Below are 8134 nucleotides of genomic sequence, written 5' to 3'. Positions count from 1 at the left end.
CAAAGTGAATATGCTAGCTGTGCTGAGTCATGTCCGACTCTATGTGGCCCTATGGATTTCTCTGCAAGAATACTAGAGTGGGTTGCCATTTCCCCTCCAGGGGACCTTCCCAACCCAGAGACTGAACCCCTGTCTCCTGTATCTCCTGCATGGCAGGTGGGTTATTTACCTCAAGCCACCGAGGAAGCCCTATATGCTGGCTACAGATTGACTAAAGCAGGTGTGTGGCCAGGAAGGAGAGAGTAACTTCAGTCTCAGTGGGGAAGACCTCTCTGAAGAGCTAACGTTTGGGCTGAGACCTGCAAGATGAGGGGTGAAGAGAGCACCAGGCAAAGGCTTAAACAACAGAAAGGAGGCTCATGTGGCTAAAGTGAAACGAACAAGGAGATTACACCTTATGTGGGAAGTGAGGTTTTATTGCCAGTGTAATAAAGAGCCAACTTCTCCATTACCACTGGTTCTGCAGCACTTAGTGATGTGTTCAAGGTACATGTAACAGTCACTGAAGGAGAAAATAATACCCAGCCTCGGGCTCTGAGGAAGGAGGTATAGGATGGTGGATCCTGTATCCACCCAGGATGCAGTGCAGTGTTCTTCCTCCCACCTCCGCTGCCTGTCCATGGCTAGAAATCCCAGAAACAGCGGAAGGGAGAACCACAAATCAAAGGTCTTTTGCATTTTGTTGTTCACCTGTAATACAAGGAGTAGGAGATGGGTGTGTCATTGCTGGGTGTGTGTGTGCGGTGCCCCTATCCACAGCCAGCACGACAGCTTCCTTTGTCGGCTACATTCCCGATCCTCTTTGATCTCTGGGAAATAAAAAGCATGGAACATATGGGAGGATGCCACTTCCCTGTGGAGGGAAGGTCTCATTTCTGGGTGGCCGATTCTGCAGAGCCATGCTTGCTGCTTCCAGGAACCCCAATTATGTGCAGGAAGGGAAGTTGGTGAAGCATCGCATCAGCCTTCCCAAGGATGGGGACCATGGGCTTCAGCCAATCCACACCTGACACTGTTTTCCTGACTTGCTTCCTTCACACTGCTTTTCTCATCTGTGATATGCCATCTGATGAAAAAGGTTTTCTGATTATCTCCAAGTCACAGATTCACCGTGGGAAGCAAACATGCAGGCCACTTGAAATAGTCATCTGGCACATTCTTACTTTGCTGAGAACTTTATCGGCCTATCCAGACAATGCTTCTAGTCTTCCAAGTGCTATGGACAGATCACACATAGATACGGTCAAAGAGACACCTGACCGAGAGAGACAGTATTCTCAGGGTCAACTCAAAGTGTGACTGTGACCTAAGTGAATTTTGACGTCCACGCTCTACATCTTTGTCATTGTTTCCTACCTTTCTCACCACCGCCCCACCCCTTTGTGATGTCATGCTGTGTGGAAAGGCAGCGTAGCTGTAGAAGCAGTACTGGTTTCGAACTCCAGCCTTACCACCACTAACAGAGTGACCTCAGGCAAGTACCTAGCCTCTGTGTACCTCAGTGAGCCAGTCTCTAAAATTAAGAGAACAGTATTGAAAAAAATTAAAATGCAAAAAGGCCCAGAACCCCTAGCTCTGTATCTGACATATATTCAGTACTAAACCTTTCCCTAAAACCAAACACCCATCCCCTTGGCTCCCTAAGGACACTGGCTAGCACAGATGGAAGATGCTCACAAGTTCATTCTCATGAAGATGCTGATATCCAATAAGTTTTTTTCATTTTTTTTAATATTTAGTTTGGCTGCACTGGGTCTTAGTTGCAGCACTCAGGACCTTTGATCTTTAGTTGCGGGGCATGTGGGATCTAGTTCCCTGACCAGGGACCAAACCTAGCCTCCTACTGCACTAGAGTACAGAGTCTTAGCCACTGGACCACCGGGGAAGTCCCCAATAACAATCTTATGTGCTTCTTTTCCCAGGGATATCTGTGTTCCAACCAGCAAATCTGAATCCAAAGCAAAGAATTTCTAGGTCAGAGCTTTCATGCTATGTGGTCATATTGGCAGAGGGTAAGCGAGCCTTCTCCTAACTATAGCACATCACCCTATACCAACCCTGCAGGACAAGCTAACCAGGGCTGTAGTTTGTGAGTTTACCATGCCGCCTCCCCATGCCCTCTTCTTCATGGTGCTGCTGTAGTTCATTCAAACAGAAGGGGCTGATGGAGGAAAACCACATAAATCTTTGGAAGTCAAATTTTAGACAAAGCAAACTTTACTAACTCTTGGAGAGAGACCAAAAATTTACTAACTCAGAAAAGAATGAAAGCCTGTCTGTTCAGTTCTACGGCCAGGTGCACTTCAATGTTGACTTTCATAAGTGCTGTGAAAGTCCAGCCTGCTCTCACACAGCTAACTAGCCAGGATTGTGCTCTCTTTCAAGCCCCTCTCCTTTCACATCTCCTCTTCTCTCTCTGGAAAGCTCTTATCATCCTTTCTGCACCTGGCAAAAGCCTATTCATCTTTGCAGGCCTTGCTCAAATGCCATCTACTCTGTAAAGCTTTTCAAAAAAAATCTTCATCCAACCATTCAGCAAAATTAGTCACACAATTCTTTATCTCCTAATGTTTTGTTCCTAGCTTTGGCATAAGGCTTGCTCCAGTTTATTCACACATCATGTTGTAGTAGAGTTAGTGGTTTGTGCTCTGTCTCCCCACCAGGCTGTGAGCAATTAGATGGCAAGAGCCCTGCCTTATTCATGTTTGTATTCCTGATATCAGACACTGCACCTGGTATGTAAATGTGCCCTCAGTAAATTTTGGTGGAATCAAATTTATTAACTTCAAGGAAGGACTGGATCTCCTCAAGGTTCCGTTTCCTCCTTTATAAGAGATGACAAAGATGTCTACAGCAAAATGTCGGTATTCAGATTCAGTGCTATGTCTGACGTGAAATATTGTCTTGCACCGAACACGAACCCTTGTACATAATTAGCTCACTAAGAGTTGACTAAATTCATCCATTCAATAAAAATTATTTAGATAATGTGTCCCCAGTGAATCTCAGTAAACACAAGAAGCAATGACCCTGATCTCATGGAGTTTATATCTCAGAGGAAGAAGACAGCTGATGATCAGTACAAAAATAAATATACCAGAAAATACTAGTGATAAAAGACTTTGAAGAAAATTAAACAGAGTGTTAATACAGAAAGTGACTTGGCCAAGGGAGGTGGTGGAAAAGGCTTCTCAGAGGAGGTGATGTTTAAGCTGGAATCCACGTGACAAAAAAAAAAAAACTGGAATAAGAGCACTCTGGGCTCTCCAATGGCAAGTTCATACCCTGAAACAGGTATGAGATAGAAGTACAGAAGGAGGAAAATGAGCTAAGTATGATGAGAGAATTTTCACTTACAAGACGAGCGGAGGCATGAGGTTGAGGAGTGAAGCTGGGGAGACAGGTACAGGGTAGATTATTTGAGGACTTAACTGACTAGGAAAAGGAATTCATATTTTATCCAAAGTGTAATGAAAAATGTTTTAGAGTTTCTTTTTTTCAAATTTTAAACTTTTTATTTTGTGCTGGGGTATAGATGATTAACAATGTTGTGGTAGTTTCAGGTGAACAGTGAAGGGACTCAGCCATACATATACACGTATCCATTCACCCCCCAAACCCCCTTCCTATCCAGGCTGGCACATAACATTGAGTAGAGTTTCATGTGCTATACAATAGGTCCTTGTTGGTTATCCATTCTGAATATAGCAATGTGTATATGACCATCCCAAACTCCCTAACTGTCCCTTCCCCCTCTGACAACCATAAGTTCTTTTCTAAGTCTGTGCGTCTCTTTCTGTTTGATAAGTAAGTTCATCTGTCTCATTTCTTTAACCAGAGTAGTGATGTGCAGTGATTAATGTTTTGAAAAGTTCACTCTAACAAATGCTTGCTCCTGATTGTAGTAGTCTAGGAAAGAGATGCTGGCTTGACCTTGGCTGATGGAAGTGAAGATGGAGAGGAAAGGATTTGAATCTGTTTCAGATACAGCTGAGGATGACTGAGGAAAATTAGGGAAGGTAAGGAACCAAGCCTGATGTGGAGATTTTGACTTGCTTCTGAGGTTAAGTTTGAAAATGCAGAAAATATTTTAAAACAATTAGCAGTAAATGTACTTTCCTCTAGTTCTCCTGTGAAGTACAATTAAAAATCCTGGGCATTACTTATAAATCAAATGTAAGAAGACTCTAAAAAGTAGAGAGAAGGCAAATCAACTTGAGACTTTAGGACTCAAAAAACCACAATGGTGAATACCCCGGCCTTGAGGATAGCAATACATGGGCTGCAGACTGAAAAAAATTCCCCCAAAAGTCTGCTCTCTCTAACCAAATGACTAGGAAAGGAACAGCCAAGCAAGACAGAAACGTTTAGATACTCCAGGCAAACACTGCAGAAAAATCTGTGGCTCCACTCTTATCCACACCAGCAAAAACCAAGTAGGAAGTCTAGGTTCCCATCCTCTTAAGGCTCTCATGAGGAGCTCCAAAACCCATGGAGCTGGCATAAGAAAAGTCCAAGTAGGAAGCCAGGAATTTTACCCCCACTGGCCAGTAACAAACACCCCAACCCTCACGGTATTAACAGAGATCCCATGGAACAAACAGAAATCTACAATTACCCAACAATAAGAGGGACCCCACCCCCTCCCCACTAAGATGGCATCAGAGGAGGAGGAGGAGGCCTGATAGAATATCAGAACTTTCATCAACACTCAGCAATAAAAATTCTGCCCTCACCACAGTGTCAGTGGAGACCATAAGGAGAAACAACACTGCCATCCCCACCCATCACTAAGGAGAAAGCCTCACCCTCACCCCACCACTTAGGAGGCTGAGTGGAGAACATAGATTTCTACCTTCATCTGACAGCAACTGGGTAGGAATGTCCCTCCCCACTCCCCACCCCACCCCAACCCACTCCTACTGCCAGAGAAGTGTCAGATTAAATCAGTTTTTAAAGTAAGGATTAAATAAGGTCTAGAATCTCATACTTCATATGGAAACATCCAGGTTTCAATAAAATAATTCATTATAAAAAAAAATTGGAAGCACTCAAATTGAATGAAAAAAAAAAATAGATGCTAAACCCAAGATGACAGAAATATTAATATGACCTGACAAAGATTTTAAAGCAGCTACAATAAAAATGTTTCAACAAGCAGTTACAAATATACTTCAAACAAATAAAAATAGGAAATAAAGGATACAAAGAAGAACCAAATGGAAAGTTTGGAGCTGAAAAATACAGTAACTGTTATAAAAATCTCAGTGGATGCGCTTAACAACAAAAAGAGAAAACATAGGACAGAAAGAGTGAAATGAAAGACAGAACATTAGAAATTACCCAATTTGAAAAACAGAAAAGAGAGGCAAAAAATAGTCTCAAAATTCTGTAGCATATATCTTTTTTAATGTCTAACATTTATGTAATTTGAGTCTCACAAGGCAAGTAGGAAAATGGCAGGGGTGAAAATGTACTCAAGAGAAATCATGGATAAAAACTTCCTAAACTTTCCAGGAGAAAAAGACCTACAGGTTTAAGAACAAAGTCCAAACAGTATAAACCTGAAGAAATCCATACCAAGACACACCATAATTAAACTTCCGAAAACTAAAAAACAGAGAAACTCTTGAAAACAGCCAGAAAAAAATGACATCTCACCTACAGGAAAATAACAATGACAGCAGATTTCTTATCATAAATTATGGAGGCTAAAGGAAGTGGCGTTACATTTTTCAGTGACAAAAGAAAAGAATTGTCAACCAAGAATCAAGTGTCCAGTTAAAATATTCTTCATCAATGACAGATATCTAAAGTTTCTGAAATGAAGGAAAGCTAAAGTCTCACCAGGGAACCGACACAAAAAGAATAGCTAAAGAAATTTTCTCTAAACAGAAAGAAAACAATACAAGGAAGAATCTTGGAATATTAGGGAACTAAGTAAATATAACAGGCTTTCCTCCACTTGAGTTTTCTAAATAATGTTTGAAGGTTGAAGCAGAATTTATAACATTGCTGAGGACAACGTATACAGAGGAAATACTATATGTAGAGGAAATATGAATAAGGAAAGATATAGGGACAAAAAGAGAGGTAAGTTTTCTATACTTCACTTGAACTGGTAAAATGACAACACCAGTAGACTGCAATAAGTTAGGTGTATATATAATATAATACTTAGAGCAAACAGTAAAAAGCTATATTTAAAGATATATTTTTAAAAGATAAAACAGAATTTTAAAATATGTTTCAGAAGCACACAGGAAGGTGAGGGGAAAAAAGAAATGAGAAACAATAGAACAAAAAGAAAACAAACAAAAATAAAATAAAATGCCAGATTTATGTCCTAACATATTGATAATTACATTAAATATAAATGGCCTACATATACAAATTAAAAACAGAGGTTAGCAGGTTGGATTATAAACCATGCATGACTTAGCTATATGCTGTCTACAAGAAACTCACTTCAAGTACAACGATATAAGAAGGTTGAAAGTAAAAAGGTGAAAAAATGCATGTCATGCAAACATGAATCAAAGAAATGTAGGAGTGGCTATATTATTATCAAGCAAAGTAAATCTCAGAACAAAGAAAATTACTAGAAACAAGAAGGGACATTACATAATGACAAAGGAATCAATCCACTAAGAAGACATACCAATCCTAAATGTGTACATACCAAGAGCAGAGCTACAAAGTATATGAAGCAAAAGCTGATATAACTGAAATGAGAAATTCACACATCCACAATTATAGTTAGAGACTTCAACATTGCTCTCAAAAATTGAGAAAACATCTAGGCAAAAAAGCAGCAAAGACATAGAAAAACTCAATGCCATCAAACAACAGACTGACATTTATAAAATCCACCACCACCCAACAACAGCAGAATCCATAGTTTTTTCTCAAGTTTCCACAAATCACTTACCATTTTCTGGGTCATAAAACAAACCTCAACACATTTAAAATAATAAGGATAATAAAAGGATACTACAAACAACTCTATACACATAAATTTGACAACTTAGAAACTGATCAATACCTCTAAAAACACTAATTACCATCCCTCAATATTATCATCACTAAGTAGATCACTCAATATTAAATAGATCATCTGAATAGCTCTATAATATTAAGGAAGTTTAAACTCCCCAAAAATACATCTCCAGGCATAGACTGTTTCACTGGAGAATTTGATCCAAAATTTGAAGAAGAATTAGTACCACTTGTACACAATCTCTTCCAGAAAACAGAAGAGGAAAGAACATTCTCCAATTCATTTTCTGAAGTTAGTATTACCCTGGTACAAAACCAAAGATGGAGAATGAAAAAGAAAGACAGAAGGAAAAGGAAAGAAGGAAAGAAAGGAGAGAGAGAGGGAGAAAAGGAAACTACAAGTCAATATTCTTCATGAATATAGGTGTAAAAAAATTCTTAACAAAATATTAGCAAATAGAATGCAGCATTATATAAAAAGAATTTTATACTATGATCCAGCAGGATTTATCCCAGGGATGCAAGGCTAGTTTAGCATTTGAAAGTCAACCAACATGATCCACCATATTAAAAAGTTAACAGAAAGAAAAAAAATATCACATGATCTTATCGATAGTGCCAAAAAAAAAAGTACTTGAAAAAATTTAACTATCCTTGATTAAAAAAAAAACACAGAAAAATAGAAATAAAATGCATTTTCTTTAACTTGATAAAGACCTTACTTAGTAAGGTCTTTCCATGCTCCTTCATGGAAATCCTTTTTATAATTCTCTCCATCTTCGTTTTTCAAAAATTTGTTGATATCTTATTTCCTAATGTTGCCTTTTTTTTTTTTGCTGTTCTGATTTATCTATTTGTAATCCTATACTATCATTTTAGTAGAATCTGAAGAGAGAGGGGAAAATTATGGTGTTTAATCCACACTTTTTATCTAAAAGTTCCTACTCATCCTTTTAATTACCACCTCCCTCTGAGAAGTTCTCTTGCTGACCACAGTAATCTCTTAACTCCTAATTAATTTAACATATAACTGCCTTCTGTTTCATTTTTACTAGCTTTGTGGGTCCATATCTAGGTTTTAAGCTTTTTAAAGCAATAATGGCTTTTAACATTTCTATTTACCCATAGAACATCC

General features: G+C 38.9%; 1 long non-coding RNA gene across 1 annotated transcript; it reads left to right on the top strand.

The window, feature by feature from the left end:
- The first annotated feature begins 1404 nt into the window (after positions 1–1404).
- On the top strand, positions 1405–7593 carry LOC145545206 (uncharacterized). Its single transcript, XR_014081943.1, has 3 exons — positions 1405–1474; positions 1923–2012; positions 3906–7593. It is a non-coding gene; the product is annotated as an uncharacterized LOC145545206 (long non-coding RNA).
- The last annotated feature ends 541 nt before the right edge of the window (positions 7594–8134 follow it).

Source organism: Giraffa tippelskirchi, chromosome 4 (genome assembly GCF_054371585.1).
Source record: "Giraffa tippelskirchi isolate mGirTip1 chromosome 4, T2T-mGirTip1v1.2.pri, whole genome shotgun sequence".
Lineage (NCBI taxonomy): Eukaryota > Metazoa > Chordata > Mammalia > Artiodactyla > Giraffidae > Giraffa > Giraffa tippelskirchi.
Note: the sequence above shows the minus strand (reverse complement) of the source record. Positions and strands in the feature narration are given on the sequence as shown.